Source organism: Sander lucioperca, chromosome 2 (genome assembly GCF_008315115.2).
Source record: "Sander lucioperca isolate FBNREF2018 chromosome 2, SLUC_FBN_1.2, whole genome shotgun sequence".
Classification (NCBI taxonomy): Eukaryota; Metazoa; Chordata; class Actinopteri; order Perciformes; family Percidae; genus Sander; species Sander lucioperca.
In genome coordinates this window covers 27,894,148-27,918,348 of record NC_050174.1, presented here as the reverse complement: position 1 = coordinate 27,918,348, position 24,201 = coordinate 27,894,148, and the positions used below count along the sequence as shown (strand labels likewise).

The 24,201-nt window shown below is 41.3% G+C and overlaps 1 long non-coding RNA gene across 1 annotated transcript; it reads left to right on the top strand.

The window, feature by feature from the left end:
- Positions 1-918: 918 nt before the first annotated feature.
- On the top strand, positions 919-17,918 carry LOC118493925. Its single transcript, XR_004895975.1, has 3 exons — positions 919-930; positions 5,538-5,547; positions 17,814-17,918. It is a non-coding gene; the product is annotated as an uncharacterized LOC118493925 (long non-coding RNA).
- The last annotated feature ends 6,283 nt before the right edge of the window (positions 17,919-24,201 follow it).

Here is a 24,201-nt window from a genome sequence, read left to right as displayed (position 1 = left end):
CCAGGAGCTAGTTGATGGGGGAGACGTGCAACATTCCAAAGCCTGAGAAGACAGAACTGTTCTAATTTATTCATTTATACATTCAAAACCCAAGATTGTAGTCTGCTATACAATGGACTTGCATTTTTACATGCCACACTGACACGCACATACACACACCGATGGCATAGCGTTCGGGAGCAATTAGGGTGTTCAGTATCTTGCTCAAGGATAATCGGACATGCTGACTGGTTGGACCACAAATCTTTTGATTAGTGGACGACCCGCTCTACCTCCTCCTGAGCCCACGAGCTTTGGTTTTAATACGGACCTTATATCTTTTACTTGTGTTTCCTGTTATATTCAGCAGAGTGTCAGTGTTTTCAATCACACGAGAAGTCTACTAAAGCATAACCACACACGCATTTGCAGACTGGTTCTTCCTCTGCTAACCGGAACAAGGCCTTTTCGGACAGTTTGAATGATGTTGGGTGACATGATTCTGTGAGGTAAGACTCTGGTTTTTCTGTCAAGGCCAGAAGACACACAACAAACTGAGACAGCTCAAGGGCTGTGTGTGCTCCAGATTGGAGAGCTTGTATGGAAGGGTGTGCTTGGAGGTATTCATCCCTCTCCAACATACAGTTTCAGAGAGTTAAGTACAAGGCCAGCTGCTCACCACAAGGAGAGAAGGGAGGTGAAGTATAATCAATAAATCTCATATCCTACTTTCTCAATGCTGGGAAGAGTTAGAGAGGCACAATGAGCAGATACTCTAATGATCTATCCAGGGATTCCACAAACTTGATTCTCAGTCAGCGTTCCTCCAAATCCATTTTGATATTGACCATATCCCATTGAGCCTGATACATGTGTTTGATGAAGCTGGAGGTCAGTACATGTCATCTAAATATGGACCTGCATAATTATAAAATCAAATCTGAGATGCATGTTTGATGCTTTCATATTTCAACACTTTGACTAACGTTAGCTTGGGGAACTAATTTACCTGTTGGGTCGCAGACTTAAAGAAAATCCATTAATAAGCAGCCAGCTGTACATTTATCTCAATTTCACAATACTCTAAAACTCCATTGCAGATGTGGGGAGACAGGGCCAGAGCATTGGATTGTATGCCCCCCTTCTCACCCCTTTGGCTTGACCTCTGGAGAAAAAGAAAACACATGACTTCACCCTCTGGAGCCACGTTTGAACACTTACCTGATCATTAGCAACTCCTGCTGAATCCGGTGGGAACAATTACATTAAAGCACTGTAGGCCACTGTAGGTGAGCTGAGACTGGACCCAATGATGCGGGGGGAGGAGGGGGGGGTGATTAATGGTGGCAATTAAGCTGAAACTGCTGCCAGTGCCTGACGCTCCTCATTTGATAGTATAAATCACAGCAAAGCTAGGCTTTAGTCCTGTTAAACCCTATTCAACTCTAATGGCCAACGCAGAATGCCGTCAGACCTCCCCAATTAGCCCGGCCGATGGGAGATACTAATCTATGATAATTGCCATATGTTGACTTAATTGAGCCTGATGAGCACTCAATTTGTGTGCAAAGAAAAGTCTGCTAAATGGCTGACAATACATGATATCATAGGAAAAGTACACAATAGATGCATTGTTTAACTGAACTAGCAATAACACAATGGCTCTTTGAACTGAGAAGTAGAGGAAGCAGAAAAAAACTCTTCAGAGAGGATTAACCCTTTCCCCAGGGGCTCATGATGCAATGAGAAAATATCCCTACATTAAGAGGACTGTGTCAGTCATCACGTTGCTCTGTGTGTCTGCTTTTACTGCATAGGATCTCTTCTCCAGACAGACCCTGGGCCAGCTACAGGTCACCACACATGGCTTCAAGCAAGATGCCAGAAGGTACGTCAGCTCCTTCTGAATCCGCCCACAGGGAGTCCCTCATCACGGTCAACAGCATAGTGAAACAGTGATGTCAGCTAACAGCTACTAGATTAAATACAATGGCATATGGTACTCAACAGAAGATCATTTCTTTGTTACTCAGTGTTAGTTTGTTTAATGTTTATTTGTATAGGGAAAAGTATGTAGCATAGACCTATATGCCACACACCACAGCATTTATAGCCTAAGCTAATTTGCAATACACGTCCCTAGATGGACCCCTTTTTTTAAAAATACAATAACTCAACAGTTACTGTACATAAAAGACAGTGAAGAATTCAAAATCAACAATAGATACATACCATAAAATACAACTCACACGGAAATACAGACAAAACAAAACACAACACAAGCTAATACAATAAATTACCATACAACAGGAGCACCCTATTAATCATGACTACATGACTGCTCCCTCTTCAAAAACAGTTTCAGATGAAGATAAAAATGATCCCAGTCAGTTGATTTCTATATAAACTATAAACAATAAAATGAGCTAATAAGATAGCTTCCCCTGTGTTGGACTACGGTTCTTTCCCTTCTCTCAAAGTTCAGCACTGTTAAGAAGGTTGGAGGTGTTGGCTCAACTTTGTTGATTTGTCAAAGTTTGTCAAAGTTGAACCCTCTGCAAAAGAATCGTGCAAATTGACTTAGTTCTGACATTTCACCATTGAAATACATACAGTATATAGTATTCACTTGCACACAGATTTGGTTTCTGGTGCCCAAGAAAATGACATATCTGGATTATGAGCATGAGCCAAACACTGTGGCTGACCAGAGGCAGAAAACTCAAACTCAATCAAAAGAAAGTGATGTCAAGAGAACAGACACTGTGGCTATGTGCTCTGACACATGTTGCCAAAACACGGAGACAAAACTGAATATAAGAAAAAAAGGATCACTTGGATTTCATGCTTCATACTCACATTTCCACAGCTTTCCATGACAACCTTCTGCTCGTGGGCTCTGAGCAGCCGTCAGAGAGTTAAAGGGTTAAGTTACTTGCTTAAGCGTACCTCAACAGTAGTCATTGAGGGAACGGAAATCATTACTCACATTCCTCATCCATATTTTCCAGTTGGATTTTAGAAGTCGAACAACTCGCCTGCGCAAACCCTCCAGTGGGCTTGTCCATGCCTCCCCTCTGAACTGCATGCCTCTCTTTGGACAGTTTATTATTAGGACTACCTCCCACACCTCATAGATTTTGCCCTCTGTGTCTCAAAAGGAGCATTGTGTCAGGAAGGCAATGTGTCTCTGAGGGGTGCTTACTGAGTGTTGTGTCATAGTTCATGCTTAAAGGCTCCAGTAGCAAATGTGATGTCTAGAAAAGTGTCTCTCTGTGAGTGTATAACACAGAGACCCCCATAAGGCTGAGCCGGAGGACCCCTGAGATCCCTGCAGCAGGCAGAGTCTGGGGCCTGGAAAAGCTGTTGTTGGTCCACAGGTCAGAAGATCTCAGAGAACAGAGCGCCTTTGTGCTCCCGCCTCACCTCTGACCTCTTGGTTCTGTGGTGTGCCGCAGAAATGCAGGAAATCATGTTGCATTGACACAAAGTGAGTTCACCCCCACCGCCACTCACTGTATGTTTATGGAGAGCAATGTGCCATGTCACCGCTGTAGTTCCACTGTAACTATAAATCATCCATCGACCAATATTTTTCTCATCTCTGAAGTTGTGTACCTCAAAGCCGATGGCAGCACTTCTGGACATTTTCTGCCAAGAGCTGCATGTTTTCCATCCACCACACCTGATGTATTCAGTTATATTCTTGGTATGGAGGAAAAGCTGAAACAGCATTTAGGTAAACATCTAGCGCTTTCCATTAAAACACTAATTCAATCCTTTTATCCTTTGGGCAAGGTCAACCACCTAATGGGAAGATTTATAAGATTTATATCTTCAATAAAGAGTTCATTTATAGAAATAGCAGGTTGTAAGAAGTGTTTTTATGTTGTTGTAGTTAAAGCTGCTATATTTTGATATTAACAAAGGATTAAATCCCCATGTGTAATGTGAAAGGAGCTGCTGGGAGTAATGAAACCACCATGATCATCCACTCCTCAGCTCCATAGAGCTTTTCTCTGCTAAAATCTCTAAAAACCCACTATACTAAAAAACTCTATTTAACTGGGTCCCATGTACAACACAGGGCCCCGCAGGCATTGCATTAGGACCCCTCAGGTTGGGCTTTAGTGGTGCATACAGTATTACCAAGCTCAGTTTTAATGGATCAAACTGCCCCATTCCCTGCTCGGCGATGCAGCCTTGCTGTTTTGTGTCTGTTTCTCCTCTCACCGGTGTCGGGGCCCCATCTACGGCCCCCAGGGGACCTCTTTACCAATTTACAGGGTCTCACCCCTATAAATTGATTTTACTGATGGTGTCAAAGATCTTTTAATTACTGGAATAAACTTGCATGATGACTGAAATGTTTCTGTGCACAGGTTACACTAGTTACACTGGTTAGGTAGGTTACACTGGTTACACATGTAAAGCTGCAACAACTTTACAGCGGCAATAAAAAGCATCCGGAGGGGCCGCTCTTACCAAGCTGTAACGTGAGATAGAGAAAAATAACTTTTAACTTGGTCCACTCCCTGAGTCTGTGCCAGTAGTTTGTTCAACACAACTTGAAATTCCTCAGTCTTTTCATCAGGCATGTGCACTGAGAGAGTTTGGCCAAGTCGCAAGATTGTTCCATTTAAATACAGAAAAAGGCAGGAAGCCAGCGTGGTGCTGCTGACGCTCTGACTACCCGAGCTGCCAGCATTTGATTAGTCAGCGCTACCATACCATTGAGCCCCAAACTCATTTTCTGACAGGACTAAAACATACAGGAAAACAGGTAGGTAGAGACAGCCAGTTTGTGTAAATAGTAGGTTTAACAGTAACAGAGTCCCCTATCTCCTCAGGCCACAGGTTTGATAGCAGACACATCACTGCCAGGTAGGGGCTGACATTCATTTGCAGATGATAGCTAAAATGCTATGTAAAGAAAGAGTTTATACAATGGTTCACCTCACCTTTTTTCTCTGGTGAATCCTTTTCACTATTTCTGTTTTGCAACTTAATGGTCATGTTGAGATGCCACCATTCCATGTTAACACCCACCTTTCAAACAGCAGTAGAAGGAAATAATAACTATTATTATCATTTCTGCCACATAGTTGCACCTTGTAAAGCATCAGGGAGATCCAGGTGCTCGTAGTGCACCAGTCTTTGAACGTGAACGATCAAAGCCTCGGGGGAGGGCTGGAGATGCATAAACACTGTCCTTCATATTGCAGCAGCAGCAGAAAGACATTATCAGAAGACTGAGAGGTAAAAGTTAGCTCAGTAGTGGGGGCTTCTTGTCTAATGAATGGTTAGTGAAAGCGAGCTGGAAGGCCACAGCTTATGCAGGCATCTTCATAGAGGGGAACCAGCCTTTCAGATGAATAGCTCTTAACTCTATTATTCACCGTGTCCCACTATGACCCAGCACGTTAATTAGTCTCTGAGCATATGTCTGGAGAGCCCACATGCACATTTATTTATTTATTTATTTATTGCTGAAGGGAGTAGAGTCTGGATTTATTTTGGGAGAGCAAAGGAGGGCATTTAGTTTTTTCTCATCCCAGATTTATATTTGTTTCAGCCTTCCCTTTAAAAAATATCTTTAAAAAAATGATAGTATCAAAAAGTTGGCTTTCATGTGCGCATTAAATAATATTTAGCTATATTAAATAATACCGAACTATGCCTGTACATCAGACAGTAGAAACAGTGCCTGTTAGGAGGCTTTCACATCAGGGACCCGGCCCAGGTCCGATATTGTTCCTACAGTCTGTGGACTTTGGGGAGACCCGCTGCTGCAGTTTGGTTTGGTGACATGAACAGCCGTTTCCTGGGTGAAAGTCTTGTGTTTTCTCCTTATCTTCTTCTGGGACATGAACTCAGCTCCCCGGCTTGAAAGCCCTGTGTTTGAGGAGCCAAACATCCACACTTGTCTACACACTTCGGCAATCACAGTTTGGAATGTTACTAATTTGGTCAATTAATTAGTGTGCACTTTAATTTTCTTTAATCCCCAGCCATCTGAACACACTCTTTATTTTCCGCTCTTTGTTAGGTAGCTGAACTATTGCGAGACACCACAGCTCCGTTCATACACACAGAAGTATCATCATCAAGGCTTTGGTTGAAATATGATCGACAGACGTCTGATCTCATCAAGCTACAGCAACACATTTTAATCAGCATCTCTTGGCTCACAGAACGCACGTTTATCAGAAATTTTGTAATTGCAACTTCCACCTTTGCTGATGACAAAGAAGACAATGGGGACATGGTTGGAAGACTTTGCTCAATGAATGAAGAAATGTATCTACATTTTAAAAGCAGGTTACACACATCTGCAGGATATTAAACACACGGGCAAGCCACCGGAGGGCTACAGTTAGAAGGCCAAGTCTAAATGAGATGCCATTGAACATGATTTACATCCCTACATCACATGCAACAGCCATTCATTTCACAAAGCAGCAACATCTGTGTAGCAGTCGGTTCAGAGCGGAGCTGGGCTCATAAATTGAAGGTTCAGGACCGAACGTGTGATAATGAGAACCATACAGCTTCTTTTCACCGATGCCATTTTTTTGTTTTGCTCCACAAATGTCACTCTGTGAGGAAAAGGCTTCACCTCGTGCTGCTGCGCCGCTATCAGGGAGATCATAAGGCCTCCAAAGAAAACAGTAGCCGTTGACAAGGAAAACATGGCCCCGCAAGAGGCCCCGATGCTTCAGAGGATCCTGCTTCCAGCAAAGAAAATAAAGCCTGTTGTAAGTCCAGACCATCCAGAGACAGACAGACCCAAGCCTCTTGGAAGCCGACCGCAAGGCGATCTGAAAGGGAAGAATCTGACGGTTTCAAAACCGCCGAAACAATAGAAGCTTTATAGGAACATCACCTCCAGCACACACACAATGTACTTTATGGCTTTGTGGAACAGAGTGGTTCAGAATGTCTTTAAAGCACAGAGAGGACCTGGGTTGAATTAGTACAGTATTGATGGTCAGTTCTCTCATTTCATGAGTCTGTACATTCACAGGAAACCTCTTCACAGCAGGGGAGGCCTCGCTCCACTCTACCACAGGATTGGTTTAGATAAAATACATTCAAAATACATTCAAGCTGCACTAATTAGGTTTCCATTAAAGTCAGTGTGTGTATTTTCACTGACTGCAGAACGGCTGCGTTCTGACTCCATCCCAGCTCCGGCGGTCCGCAGCCCTCCAGAGCTGATACGAAGAGCTTCTATTTTTGATGGATGCCGGAGAGCTCCGCAGCAATTCATTACACGACAGATAGTGCGGGACAGGAAGTCGAGCACAGAAACAAAATAAAACATCTGGTTCATTTTCTAAATAAAATACACCGTGCTCACGGCGGATCATATTTCCCTGCACTACACCTTGGAAACGTCATAATGGGCGGACACAGGCCTGAAACAAACTGTTGTTGGTTTTGTGGTTCTGTTTATAGAAACTACATCCTGTTAAATCGCACGATCATATGTGAATTTGCGAGATCTCATTTGTCCTCGTGACTTCAGCTGTGAGTCATGGCCGCAGCCGTTCCGCAACAAATCCGTACCTGGTGGGTATTGAAGGACGGCGGAGCCGACACGCGGCAGAGCCGATCCGTAGCCGTTCCGCAGTTGGCGGAAATTGCGAGTTAAAGCAAAAACCTTTGCCCATGCATGTAACGAAAGTGAGAAATAATGTGTGTATTTCTGCTCCAAAATATCATGGGTTCTTCCTTGGCTCATGCCACACCCTTTTCACCAAGTTTCATGACAATCACACCAGTGTTGCATCAGCATGTCTATAAGATGATGATACAGCCTCGCAGCCAGAACAAATTGAAGCCAGTATGCAAATGTGCATTAAAAACTGTAGCAGCTCCACCCTTGACTCACTGTTCGAAGAGCTGCAGACCACATTAGCACTTCAACGTTTTTTAGGCCAAGGACCCCTTAGCTGAAAAAAAGACGGAGTAGGGATCCCCTATTACGTATTGAATATAATTGAGTTGCATATTAAACTGGGCCTACAATAACGTGTAGGGTGGCCTAAAGCCTTCACATGGACATAACTTTTTTATGGTGCATACAATGTAAAGCTATTAAAATAATAATTATTGACATTTTCATATATTTTACGTTATGTTTTTAAAGTGGCCATATTATGCTCATTTTCAGGTTCATAATTGTATTTAGAGGTTGTACCAGAATAGGTTTACATGGTTTAATTTTCAGAAAACACCATATTTTTGTTGTACTGCACATTGCTGCAGCTCCTCTTTTCACCCTGTGTGTTGAGCTCTCTGTTTTAGCTACAGAGTGAGACATCTCACTTCTGTTCCATCTTTGTTGGGAGTCGCACATGCGCAGTAGCTAGGTAAGGACTACTAGCTAGAAGCTAGTGCTGCTAGCCGTTAGCCACCTCGTTCTCAAAACACTGCTACAACACTATAGAACTACTTACATGTCCCTCGTCTGCAGGTATTCCACGCAAAGTTGGAAGTGTGCCCTCGTTTAGAAGAAGTCTCCCGGCTAATCCTGCCTTGTACTGACCGAAGTTGGAGAAACAGTTAGCTGATGTGGTATTAGCTAAAGTGGTTAGCACCCACCAAATGTTTCGGCTAATGACGTAGAAAGCTGTGCAGATTTTGACCAGCTCACCCGGAGACTGAAGGCAGGACACATTCAGAAACCGGATCTCACTCTAAACAGCATGGATGTTTTTGTTTTTTTTTGCGTGTGGAAGCACCAGAGACACAACATAACACCCCAAATCCCAGAAAAAGTGACATAACATGGGCACTTTAATGTTAAACATACATGTAGCACAGTGATTCATTGAAGCTTAACTGTATCTGAGTATGGCTACCTCAGTGGCTACCTTACTTACAGGCCAGTAAGCCTTTCATCAATGTTGTGTAAAAAAAGAAAAAGAAAATTAATATTAATATCTTTGCTATTAATATGTTGGACTGAAGTTTATGTATATTTTCAGACATATTTTAACTTTTGAAATAAAAACAACATTTTTTATAAAAAAAGATGGCCCTGCTACAGAAACTCTGAGGACTCTCTAAGGGTCCCGGACCGCCTGTTGAAGATCTCTGTTTTAGACTGTTTAGCTTTAAGATTTGTAAACGAGTATAAGCAAGCTATTAGCCAATGGTAGGTTAACGTTAACTGCTGCCAAGTGTAGTATTAACTAGTGTCACAAGTAGTGATGCATGAAGTGGTATCGGGTGCAGTGGTGTCGGAGTAGTTTTTATGAGTATGAGTACATGAGCACAGTATCTGTGCATCCCTAGTGAAAAGCTTCCATCCTGTTTCATTTTGAATCTACAGTTGTTCGCTAACCAGACTCTAGAATCCCTTCCTCTGCAGCGAGGGGCTGAAGAGCTCTGTGGCACAACTACAGAGTCCATGTTGCTTTTCACAGAGAAGTGCCTTTACAAATGCCCTATTCATTTAGTGTTGCAAACCATACCTTAAACTTTTCTTTGCCCATGTAGGCCTAGGCTGGCCCCCATGTGTCACATTCAATCATGCCCCAATGTAAGGACATGGCCATAATCCCATTTGAGCACATTTGAGTGTTGATGGGTTGTTTTATTAGAGGAAACTTTGAATTGTAGATCCTGATCCTTATCAAATGATTTCCGAGAGCTCCTGCAGTCAGTTAGGAGTGACCAGCAGACGCAGTGGCTACACACTTTATATGTTTATGAAATGCATGATGATAAGGTCTGGGTAACACTTTATAGTAACCATCAGTGATACGTGGAAAACATATCATGTTAATTAAACTTTAGTTAGTAGTTATTTTACTTTCAACAAACAATGAAGTTAGTTATTTTAACATTTTATTGTTGCAACACATAACATTTTATATATAATATGTTTGGAATAGGTAGGGCACAAATTCAATTATTGGCAAATTATCAAAAATGTTTTATCAATATTAATGCAGTTATGAATATGTGTATTAATAACTTCACCAAATTGACAAACAATCAAAACGGGGCACCACCCTGGAACCAGGGACCAATAGTTGAGCTGTGAAAGAGTCTCATAGATGGTGTTCCCTTTAAAATACCGATCTTGATTAATTTGGTTAATCTATCTGGTATTTTCTAAAGGAACAAAATGAAGGGTGAATCCAAGCACAGACCTGTTTAACCAGCAATTATTTACAACAAATACACAAATAATCACAGACAACTGCTATTTAATGTATAACAGAATTGATTTAACTCCAAATTATCAATGGCCAATTGTTCTTCAATCAATCAAAACCTATATACCTTTTACAAACTACAACCAACAGAAAACAAACAGACGTGTAGCGTCTCTGCGTCTGTGGGACTGTGTGTGTGTGTGTGTGTGTGTGTGTGTGTGTGTGTGTGTGTGTGTGCGTGTGTGTGCGTGTGTGTGTGCGTGTGCGTGTGTGTGCGCGTGTGTGTGTGTGTGTGTGTGTGTGTGTGTGTGTGTGTGTGTGTGTGTGCGTGTGTGTGCGTGTGTGCGTGTGTGTGTGTGTGTGTGTGTGTGTGTGTGTGTGTGTGTGTGTGTGTGTGTGTGTGTGAAAGAGGAGGGGGGAGATGACGAGACGCAGGGGTAGCTAAACCACGTGATCAAGAGATCCAAGATGGCGGATCGTGGAGTTGGTTGCAGCCATAGACTGTACATTATTATATGTTAATATAATATATACAGTCTATGGTTGCAGCCCTATGCGGCTATGAGTTAGCCGGTTAGCTGTTCAAGCTAATGTGTGCAGACAAGAGAGATACACAATAGGCTACTTAACCCCAGTGGCTAGGGGCTAGCCGTTTAGCTACTGTGAAACACATGTTGCAGACAAAAGAACACACTACGGAGTGCAGTTGTGAAGCTGTGTTACGCTCTCACATGACTATGTAGGCTAGCGAGGCCAGCTGTACAAAATGGCACATGTGTGTGTGTTCTGTTAGTGTGTAAAAGGTGAGAGAAGCACAAGACACTTTGGATCTTGATTATCAATAATGACCAGTCCTCTCGTTCCCCCAGGTCTGGACTAACGTGAAGTTAGGGCAGACTCTGAGATCTTTGTCTGAACAAAGGGGACGTTCATCATACACACTCTGGTGAGCTAAACAGCTGATTCTTCGCAGAGATAACCACAGCTCCATCGGTCTACACAGGACCGCGGGGTGGCGTTCTCGTCACCTTGCGGGCTGTAGCCAGACGGACCAACAGAGTTTATTCTCTCTGAACAGTAACTAAATTCCGTGGAAGGAGCCGCAATGTAGCATTTTCAGTTTCACAAGGTACAGTATTCAACACAACATATCAACCATGCACCTTGATCAGTGGTGCTTTCACAGAAAATAATGGGACACGGCGGTCCTGATCACAGATTAACAATCAAAACATGCACCAGCAGCACTTATTATTAATCAAATACATTAATGGCAAATCAATGGCAACATTAGCCTTCACTCATTAATAAAACATACTATGTTCTAAATCTCTGCCCAGAACACTAAGCCTTACTGTATGTTGTCCATTCGGTTTTGTCCATAGATTTCCACGGTAAAACAGAACGTAATCTGGCCACTCGTCAGCGGTGCGCGGAAAAGCTTGTTGACCCCCAGGGCAGCGGGGAACAAGCTAGAGTTGACTTTGAAGAAACAACGGTGTTCGTGTTGTCCGAGTTTCTTCTAGAGAAACGGTGTTCTCTCCTGCAGATTCGAAACTTTGGCCGTGTTTCACAGAGTCCAATGGTGTCCGCCAGAACGCCGAAATAAATCCACTTTTCTTGGGAAATGGAGTGATTTCGCACAAGTGCTTGCGTACATCCTTTTGCAGCATGAGCCAGCAACGGAAGACAAAGAGAGCAGAGGTGTGTTGGAAAGTTTTAAAGACTTGCACTCAAAGACTCTTAGCCAATGGGATGTTAGGATCTCCGACATTTTGTGAGCTTTGCTTGTAGGAGTTTGGTGAAAAAGGCTTTGGAATTTACCACAGGCCATGTTGAGAGATAATGTTTAATTCTTACTTTCCTCAGTCCCAACATATATTAAGTATTTGTTAAAGATTACCAAATGATTTGTAAACCTTTAAGAAATTGTTTGTAAACTGTTAATAAACATTATGTGGATGCTATTATAAAGTTGCAGCTGATGATTATAATACCATGTCAGTGGTTAATAAATACTTTGTAAATCATCTATAAACATTATTTAAATCGGTATTATCAATGCACTAGTAATCAAATGATCATCTTTTATTGATCACTGAAGCAATACATTTATGTTAGTTGATGCTTTATTAACCACATATTAATCTTGAACTAATTATTATAAGCAAATAATGTTTATAGACAGTTACAAAACAATTATTAACCACTCACAAAGTATTATCTATCTATCTATCTATCTCTCTATCTATCTATCTATCTCTCTATCTATATATCTATCTATATATATATATATATCTCTATCTCTCTATCTCTCTCTCTCTCTCTCCCTATATATATATATATATATATATATATATATATATATATATCGTTCGCCTAGACCGGCAGGGGAGGGTGTATATCTAGTCGTTAGATTCATCTACCAACCCTTTTAGAACTGGCTCAGGTTTGCCTTGCACCAGCTCTTAACTAAAGCTGTTATAGTTTTAGACTGCCGGGGGACTTCCTTCCTTTGACACACTGAGCTCCTCTCTCCTCTCTCTTTCCATCTGTGTGCATCCATGTCCCAGAAATGCTTGTTACTAACCTAGCTCTGGGGAGCTTATTCCCCGAACTCCTTATGTTTTCTTGTCCCGCACTTTTCCTTGGATTAGGGTGGCACCTAAATCATGGTTGCAGCTGTGGCCGGGGTCCTGCTCGGCGCCCTGCTATGCCCTGCTACACCCTGCTACACCCTGCAGTGCCCTGCTACATCCTGCTATGCCATGCTACGCCCTGCAGTGCTCTACTACGCCATGAACTACTACAACTACCATTTCTTAGTCACTGATCCATTATCTTTACTGTGACTATTATTGCCACTGTTCATCACACCCCCAACCGGCACCGTCGACACCGCCCACCAAGAGCGGGGGTCTGCGGAGGTTTCTCACTTTCCTGATGTAAAAAAACAGAATCACTCATACTGTGCTCATGATTACAATAAAGCAACTGTAGATTTATTATTTCATTTTATTGTTGCATTTCTAACAAAATACTGTACATTGCAAGCTATCAGTACCAACGACTCTGAAGAACTTTCCTTGTTAAAAATGAAAAATTGCTTCTACCGAGTGCCTTCAGACAGCTGCTTTATCATCCCGATTCCCGAGAGATAGCGCGCCTGTATCTAACTCTAACCAACTCATATCTCTGAGGCTCTTTTCCCCACCATGAGAAACAATGACCCAGTACCACCTGTGGTTTCTGTGCAGTCATGTAGCCTGGGGTGCCGTTTGATAGCTGTGTTCTCTGGGGAGTCACCTGGTTCTGTCAGAGATAATTCAGTTTCCCCATGACTCTGCTTCCTATGCAGGTCAACCTTAACATATGACCCTGGCCCAACACTCCACCATCTGGTTCAACAGGCCAGCTGCATGCTTACAGAATATGACACAGGCTCTGACATGTGAAGTTTTGAAGTTTTTAATCTTAGTAGCTTACAGCATCATGAGCGCATGCATTTCCTGGGTGGCCCAAATGGGAAATTTTGGTAATGTTAGAGCCATGCTGTACCACATTGAGCCACACAAGACCAGAAGAAAGCCCTCAGCCAAGAGGGAAAAAAGATCCGATCTCAAAATGTTTCAAAGTCATGGAGATTTGAGCAACACCTAAATAAATACAAGTCGTTTGCATCTGCCAGCCTGAATCCAGATGTTTGGGAACGCGGGTCCGTACAGTGTGTTTATGGAAAAAAGTTGCTCACAAAGGAACCTCGGAAGCTTTCTCGACATTGCTGATGGTGTTGCCATGGCACCAGGAACAGACGGTTTAGCTAAGCAGATTTTTGAGGTGTGGGAGTCAGCCCTTCCGTCATCTCTAGTTTGTTCCATTCCCCGCTGACTGCATGCATCTGTTTCAAAGTCTCTGTATTTGCAAAGACTAATGAAGGACATTATGAGAATGTGTGTATTCACCACATCAGCAGGGGGAAGCAGAACCACAAGATGTCTGGAAGTGAGCTCAAGCCACCAGAATGTGGCTTACACTGTTAAAATCCCACATGAAAGGGGCTTCGCTTGGGTTTGTGGGAGTCCATGAGTTTCTTCCCCACTGCAGGAGTTTTCCAGCCAGGGCCCCATGCTAACCATGGGTTATAGAGTGTTGCTGAGTGATACGTACTACTGTTCATTTAACTGTATAGACCTTACAATAGCCCCATTCAAACAATGATTCTATGGAGTGAGGTGAGGTGGACTCACTGATTAGTGTGAAATGATGTGTGTCTGATTGATCTGAACTGATGACCTCTGACATGTTGACCCAGAGATACGTATGCCAATGACCTGACCTGACTCTGGTGAGTCAGAGCTAAAAGAGGTGAACATTCACAACTTTTCCATCTTAGCTGGAGAACACTGCGCTGGGCTAACAGGCATATATTAAGGTTCAGTTCAAAGTGAGAGGGAGTGTTCAGAAGCAGCCCTGCCTGTCAGTAGCTAATTCTTTACCGTAATGATGAACAACACAGCAGGTAGAAGCTCTGAGAGCCCAGCGGCATCTCCTGAATGCCATTCACTATTTCCATTGAGTAGTAAAACAGCTGCTGGCCCAAACACAAACAGAGCAGAGAACACAGTGCCGCGTGTCTTCTCCAGGGCCCTGCAAGCAATGACAATAAGTGATTATACAGGGGGAATGAGATGGTGAAAGTCAATATATATATATATATATATATATATATATATATATATATATATATATATTTTGACTTTCACCATATATACACACACACACACTACCGGTCAAAAGTTAGGGGTCACTTAGAAATTTCCATTCCACTCCATTCCAGACAGAATACCAGCTGAGATCAGTTGCATTGTCTTTTTAATCAGGTTACATTATGTACATAATGTCAAAAGGGTTCTCGACTGTAGGAAATGAGAATGTTGTAGAAAGAAGTGGCTGATCTTTATCTACATTGCCCATTATCAGCAACCATTCATCCAATGTTCCAAAGGCCCATTCTGTTTATTAATCTGATATCATTTTAAAAGGCTAACTGAGAAAACATTGAGAACCCTTTTGCAATTATGTAAGCACATAATGTAATCTGAAAACTGCTGCCCTGATTAAAAAAACAATGCAACTGATCTCAGCTGGTATTCCGTCTATAATGGAGTGGAATGGAAATTTCTAAGTGACCCCAAACTTTTGACCGGTAGTGTGTATATACAGTCATGTGAACAAATTAGGACACCCATGCTAAAGTTGACTAAAAAGAGGAATAAAAAAATAATCTTTAGGAAATTGATCTTAATGCCTTAATTAAAAAAATTAGGAAAATGCAATCTTTAAGGACACCAATTTTGTTTGTGAATGAATAATGTATCGTAAATAAATAAATGTTCTTCCTTAAAATACAGGGGGCATAAGTAAGTACACCCCTATGTTAAATTCCCATAGAGGCAGGCAGATTTTTATTTTTAAAGGCCAGTTATTTCATGGATCCAGGATACTATGCATCCTGATAAAGTTCCCTTGGCCCCCACATCATCACATACCCTTCACCATACCTAGAGATTAACATGGTTTTATTTCAGTTAGCCTAATAGCTGGTTTGATTTGCATTGAGAGATGATTTTATGGAAAGTACCCCATGCCAATCTCTAGGTATGGTGAAGGGTATGTGAAGATGTGGGGCTATTTTAATTCCAAAGGCCAAGGGAACTTTATCAGGATGCATAGTATCCTGGATCCATGAAATAACTGGCCTTTCAAAATAAAAATCTGCCTGCCTCTATGGGAATTTAACATAGGGGTGTACTTACTTATGCCCCCTGTATTTTAAGGAAGAACATTTATTTATTTATGATACATTATTCATTCACAAAGACAATTGGTCTCCTTAAAGATTGGATTTTTCCTCATTTTTTAATTGAGGCATTAAGATCAATTTCCAAAAGATGATTTTTGTATTCCTTTTTTTAGTCAACTTTAGCATGGGTGTCCTATTTTTTTCACATGACTGTATATATATATATATATATATCCATCCATCCATCTTCTTCCGCTTATCCGGTAATGGGTCGCGGGGGTAGCAGCTCCAGCAGGGGACCCCAAACTTCCCTTTCCCGAGCCACACTAACCAGCTCCGACTGGGGGATCCCGAGGCGTTCCCAGGCCAGGTTGGAGATATAATCCCTCCACCTAGTCCTGGGTCTTCCCCGAGGCCTCCTCCCAGCTGGACGTGCCTGGAACACCTCCCTAGGGAGGCGCCCAGGGGGCATCCTTACCAGATGCCCGAACCACCTCAACTGGCTCCTTTCGACGCGAAGGAGCAGCAGCTCTACTCCGAGCTCCTCACTGATGACTGAGCTTCTCACCCTATCTCTAAGGGAGACACCAGCCACCCTCCTGAGGAAACCCATTTCGGCCGCTTGTACCCTGGATCTCGTTCTTTCGGTCATGACCCAGCCTTCATGACCATAGGTGAGGGTAGGAACGAAAACTGACCGGTAGATTGAGAGCTTTGCCTTCTGGCTCAGCTCTCTTTTCGTCACAAGGGTGCGATAAATTAGGCACCGAAGGCACCGTTAATTATGTATTTGATTAATTTCGATTTATTAATCACAGAGTATGTAATTAATTAGATTACATTTTTTAATCGATTGACAGCCCTAATATATATATATATATATATATATATATATATATATATATATATATATATATATATATATATATATACTCAAATTCTCGTGAGCTGGAATGAAAACTTTGCCCAATCACTGGAAATGATGTGCATTCGTTCCCAAGAAATATGAGCCCAATCTGCCACATGGTGGCGCTACAATTAAGGATCAAAAAAGCAATTTTGGAAAGAAAACGCCCCTCAGGCCGTAAGTCCGATTGACTTGAAATTTCTCACACACAGGCAGCTCAATGTGCTCTACAAAAAAGCCTCTTGGACCATAGAGGACCGCAGTGATGGAATGTTTGGCTAATTTGCATAATGTGGAAAACAGTAAAATTAATAGAACTTCAATTTTGATGATGAGCAAGATTGGTGAAAAAACATGGCCACAATCAATTAAAGAATTACGCCAAGGGTGGGGCTTAATGGTTTAACCAATCATCATATTTGTAAGATATCTTCAGTGTATGAGGAATAGGCTGACCCAAGGATTATGAGTTTAACCTATAGGGGGCGCCAAAAATACCACAAACCGTACCGCAAAATCCGGTAGACGGAATTTCACCAAAATGAGTACACATGGTCTGGGGGCGAGTAGTAACCAGGATCTGAAGTGTCATATTGATTGGTGCATGTGGGCGTGGCCTAGTTGGCATTATATGCTAAATTATGCCTTTTCTCAAGTTACTGGGTGCTGGAACGAGCTAGAGACATAACAATTGTCACCATAACTGATGCTCATGTGCTCAATCATTCCAAAGAATATGATGCAATTCAGCCTGATGGTGGCGCTATAACTTAGGCCAAAAGTTTTAAAGGCCACGCCCCCCACACGGTGAGCCCAATTGACATGAAATTCCTCACACAAGTCCAGCTCAATGTGCTCTATAAAAAAGCCTCTTGGACCATAAATGTCGGCCATGATGGTATTTTTACAGTTTAATGAATAGAACTTTGTCAGTTTTGATTCTATCAAGATATAAATTAACAAAATTTGTCATAAAACATGGCCGCCATTAATCAAAGAACTTCCTACTGGGCGGGGCTAGCAGGGAATTGCCTATAACTCAAGTTCTGCCGTAGCAATCCTGTCTAAAATTGATCGAAACATTTAACACCACGACTTGAACGTATGTACCAAACTTTGTTAAAATCCGATAAGGGGGTAAATTTGTGGGACTTGCTGCATCTATTATAGGGATGAAACAGGTGTGTAGTTGGTTTCACCACTTTTTCTATAGAGCATTAAATCAAAAATTTAAATGTATGCATACAATACTATTATGTATTGTGCTTTACATTTTGTGTGTGTTTTACATTGTACAGAATATATTAGTTTGTTGATTCTCTTGTTTTCCTACCTGGTGTCAAAACAAACCTGTGTATAGTCAGTCATTTCTAAACAATATTATTCATTACCTCAAGACATATGGGTTTGTTCAGAGCAATAATGTAATAAAGTTGACATGTTTATATTTATATTGGCTTCATTTCAATATTATTCCAAATAATAGTCTACACACTGCTGAGCATATTACTTGCCGTTATATGATTATGTCATACTTACCTGTAGAGAAAAGAGAACTAAAAATGCTTGGTTTTACCTGTCATACATTGTTAAAAGAAAAAGAAAAGTATTTGACACTACCATAATGAGGCAACTGAATACACACAAGACTAACTTTTAATATTAACCAAATATAGTAGGATTAACAAATGTATAAGTATCTGCAGTACTAAAAACAGATATTTTGTTCAAAAGTCAATCTAAAAGTTATAAATAATTTGTTTCAATTGTTTCACAAGCTTCCTAATATCTTATTCCACCAAAACTTTGTTTAGTACAACAACAAAGTAGTGGACAGTATAAAGACAACTTACTAAACTCACCGGTAAGCTTTGGGTCCTCTGGCGCAGGGGATCGAACCTACGACCTTTGGATCTACATTAAACTTCCCTTATTTAACAGAAACAGCATGATTTTGGCAATTAAATTAAAATCTGACTAAATAGAAACTATAAAACCCTTCCACTATGTGGGCAATTTAGCATCTTTCTCATCTTTTCTCTCATTTCCTCATTCCTAAGCTAAGCTAAGCTAATGCAGTGTTTTACAACAGTCTTGCGATACATTGTGATGGTTATAATGTTCTACTGAGAGCTACAGATAGTGAGCCGAGACCAAATATTCACTCAGCTGGCAACTGTGTGTATATTTCAACGTGTGGTTGAACTAGGGCTGCTTTACTTTGAAATGAGTCATTTAAACTTTAACAGCTGCAATCAGGCTCAGTTCAAACCATTCTTATTGGGATATTGTTTAATTCACTGTTAAAATGGTTGCTAAAGCAGTGTTTATTTTGTTTCAAAATAAAAGAGCAGTTAGCAGTGCTGAGGAACTAGCCAACACACAACAATGGCCCAGATATATTGTTGATACCAATAAATGTTTCCTTGCTTATGACAACTATCATGTCAACATTAAGCATGTAGCAGGCAGATACAGGCAGACTTTATTTCTCATAGTTTAGATTTGATGGTTCATATTGAGTGCTCTCTAACTGATGAAGTACAAAATGCAGTCTTAATTCACCACACTGTGAAGTAAAAGTACCATTAATATTAAACAAAGCATACAGAGAAGCAGGAGTTGTGTCATGGATGATGAAGTCAGATCCTGTCCTGCGGTGTAGGCTACATGAGATTCCTCCGCCCACACTTTACCTCTGAGACGGAGCATGGCTGCTTGTATATCTAACAGAGGAAACCAGAGAGTCCTCCTTCAGAACTCTTCACAAACGCTGGGTTTAGAATATGTGGTTTGGAAACTTTAGACCCAGAGGATGAAGGGAAGTAGTAGAAAATGATATCATGGAGAGAAAAAAGGATGAAGGCTGCTACCCACAATGCCTGATCACGCTGGATTATGGTGACCATGCTGAGGAGTTGTCAGGAGGGAGGATGGATAGATGTATGGATGGTAGACAATGTGTGTCAGGCAGCATTAATCATTCTGCTTACCTGCAACTCTGTATCTTTCTCCTCTGTATCTGTAATGATGCACACTCAGGCATACAGTGAATCCCACACTGTGACAAATACATTAGAAGAACAATACTTAGGTCATACATGATAAGGTTCGTGGTATAACACACAAGAAAAGAGACTATATGGTAGAGCACTGCTCATATTTGAGTTAGTGTTTCAGTGAAAACTGAGACTCTGCTGCCCTCTGCTGAGCAACAGGATACAGATCTCTTACTGACACAGCACAGAGGCACATCATGCAAATACATACAAGAATTAGGATCAGTTCCATAAATCAATCTATTCAGTTTGACCGTTTGCCTTCATTTTCTTTTCCACAAACATTTGACTATCCTGGGATTTGTTTCCAACCTGTCTGATCTGAAGCTGAATGCTCATGTCTCTCACACCTGGTGAATAGAATGTTGTTAGTACTGATGGGGATGATTGCCGAAACAATGAGTATAAGAACTAAGTCTGAATAAACCAGAATTATTCTTCAAGACAATGAGAGGAAAATAAAGTACTCTAGTAATGCATTTACAGGATGAGGCTGATTACATTTGGAATTATATTACATTATATTTGTCTTCTAGTCAACCAATCCCGTGTGCAGACCCAAAGCAGCAGTGGATGTCTCTGCTAACAAGCCTTGTGTGTGTATCACAGCCTGATGGATCATAACATGTCATCAGTGAGACACACTGCTGCACTGGCTGACATGTTCCTCCATCACCATCAACACACACACTGTTCTTTACTCTGACTCAACAACACACACACACACACACACACACACACACACACACACACACACACACACACCATCCTGCTGCCACAAATACTCACTACAGCACCAAATGTGGATTCATCCACCGCTGAAAGTCCCCAACAAAGGCACAATTTTCTCTCACAGGAACAGTACGTTTGTTTGTTTTTAGCAACAAAGCTAACAACAGTAAACATTAATGGATGGTCGATTATGTATAAAATATGGACAACAAGACTATCAATACTTGATCTAAGAGTATGCATTTATTGTAGGCTACCTAAGTCCCCGAAAAGAAGCACAGACTGGATAGAAAACATGTTGTACGGGCTACGATCTCCCCGGGGACAGGACAGCATCGGAAAGCCACAGCTGTTGTCTTTCAGAGGAAGAAGACGGTAAGGAGCCAGCCTTTACCGATAAATTAAACTGCCATTTTGTTATACATAAACGTGTCCGTGTCCACGAATCAATAGATTAAAAATTACGTGACCATTTCACGAACTGCCGTGAGACCGTGTTGTTATAGACAAGCTCGGTCTCAGAGGGTTTAAGTGCATGCACGTCCAGTAGCCTATAATAAGGGGACCATTTCAAATCCAATCCAATCAAAACCAGAGGGCAATTTGAGTTTAGCGCCCAATATCATCATTGATTAAAATATCCGATGTTCTTAACTATTAAAGAAAACGGGGAGACAATTCCAGTTTAATGTAATTTGACCATTGTAACTGTTGTTGTGCTGCAATAAACAGATGTGCAGACATACTGGTAAAATTGGGTACTAGCCTAACTATTTTTTTTTTCGGATTAAATGATTAAACCTTATAGGCCTTAGCATAAAAACTTACATTGTATAGAAAAGTGACTAATGTAAGACCATATGTAGCCCTAATATTGGATACGGTACTAAATAAAATGGAAAGACAAAGATAATGTTTATAAAAGCTGCTCTAAAGTAGGTCTACAATTTTACCAAACCCTGCAGAGCAGCACAAAGCCGAATTCCTACAATTAAACGGCAGAGTGAAGTGTTCTCACGTATGTTTGTCTGTAGGGCGATCACACAGACAGGATACACTTTACTCAAAATAGCAATGCTATGTGTTATTAACGCATAAGGCAGCCCCCCCCCCCAGTCAAAATATGTCCTGCGTGGCAGCCCACAACATATAGAGGAAATTCTTCCTCTTGGATACAGTATCTCCTGTGCTAATCCTCATGTTAGAGCCCATATCCAGGCTCAGCTCGCCGAGTGCACAGGGCATTATTAAGATTCTAATCGCATGCACCCTGCTGATTACACTGGTGATGGTTAGTGATGCTCCAATCCATGCTGAACACAATCCCAAAACTGGGTGATCATGACACATCAGACTCTTGGTCTGATCTGTAGTCAGTGTTATCTCAGCCGTGTAGCACCACGCCCGGTCAAGTCCTGGTCAAGGCCAGATCCACTGTCCTGAAGGCTTACAGGTCCTGGAGAGACGGCAGATTGCAGCCAATCACCTTCTCAGCAGAGCCGATGATACGCTGCAGTCTGCCCTCCTTAGGTGGCAGCAGAGTACCAGATGGTGATGTTGCAGCTGAGGATGGACTCAATGATGGCAGTGGAGAAGTGAACCGTCATAGTCTTTGACAGGTTGAACTTCTTCAGCTGCTGCAGGAAGTACATCCTCTGCTGGCCGTTATGGTGAGGGAGCTTGCTGCCTCTATCAAGGAGTGCTGAACTCCAATAGTAAATCTTAGCACAACAGAGCAAAGTGCAATAAATACACCAGCACTTTAATTCTTACAGTCACTTTATAAGATGTAGTATTGTCTGTCATGTGTCCTTCCTTCATGTCCTAAGATGGCTTATGTTGATTTCATGTCGATTTTAGAAATGTTTCTCTGTTACATGTTTGTATTATGAAGCAACAGATTGTAAAACTATGCCCAAAACCAGTGGTGGAATGTAACTAAGTATATGTACTCCAGTACTGTACTTAGTAGTCCAAATGTTGAGGTACTTGTACTTTGAGTCTTTTCTTTTCATGCCACTTTCTACTTCTACTCCGCTACATTTCAGAGAGAAATATTGTACTTTTTACTCCACTACATTCATCTGTTACAGCTTTAGTTACTAGTTACTTTACACATTAAGATTACTGCACACAAAACACATGTAGTTTATAAAATCTGATGTTTTAAAAGTAAACTAGCCAACAATATAACGGCTACAAGTCCAGCTGAGATGATTAGACCATTAAACACACACCTGGTTGATCCTTTACACTTTCTACAAGGTTTTAAAACAACAACTACATTCTCCTGATGATACTTACATACTTTTATTGAAGTAACATTTTCAGTGCAGGACTTTAACTGTAACAGAGTATGTTTACAGTGTGATATTAGTACTTTTAGTTAAAGGAACACGCCGACTTATTGGGACTTTAGCTTATTCACCGTATCCCCCAGAGTTAGATAAGTCCACACATACCCTTCTCATCTCCGTGCATGCTGTAAGGCTGTCTGACACACCCACCGCTAGCCTAGCTTAGCACAGATCCTGGAGGTAACCGGCTATATATAGATAGTATAGACTACAAAATAAAACAGGAAACTGATGATCATCAAAAAATTAAGTGTGTAATGTTCCTCTTTCTTTGAAGTTAGTTACTAGCCAACACGTAGGAGCCTTGCTAGTAAAATGCATTTATTGTACTTTTACTCAAGTAAAGGATCTGACTACTTCCTCCACCGCTGTGTTTTAATGGCTTTGAGTGATCTGTTCCTGACTGTGGCTAGTATGAGTCTGGTAACAACACGGTTACAGGATCAGGACATTTACAGGGAGAGAGTGATCCCCTTTCATCAGGACGCTGCTGCAGTATGCTCCAGACAACACACAGCACACTACACTCTCTCTGAGGGCTGGGTAGCATTAGGGACATCTCCATAGCGATACCAATACAGTGACTTCAAACTGGTGCCTAAATGATACTTTTTTTTTTCGTACTAATTTCATGAAACAAAACAAAAAAATTACAACCTCACACCACAAGTCTTTGTATTTATTTTCCATAATAAATATCCGCAGCTCCGTGGTTATTGGACCATTACAGATCGGCCCATCAGATCTTACAAATTATTATTCTGATTAATAGCAGGTGAGTGAAATATTACAATCAATGAGGAAAATATTAACGTTCTCTAAAAGGTGAACATGGCAGAGCTATTTTCATTTGTAAGATTGTCAGAGACGCTCGGAACTGCAATTTAGCTTCATTTATTATTATTATTTCAGAATCTAAAGGTCTAGTTCTGTTTACTCTGTCCAGTTTATAACTACAGTTGGTTTTGCTGCTTAAATATCCAATATCAGCTGCAGTGCATTTCTGCACGCAAGGAAACATTTACAAACAGCATCTCTAATTATTAAAGTAACGTGTTATAAAAAACATGTACACATTAATACAATACATTTAAAAAGCAACGGAGGCTGCAGGGACTACCTGGGTCCATGCGGGTCTCTAATGCTACGTTTCCACGTGGCTGGCTATTTTCATAAACGGACATTTCAC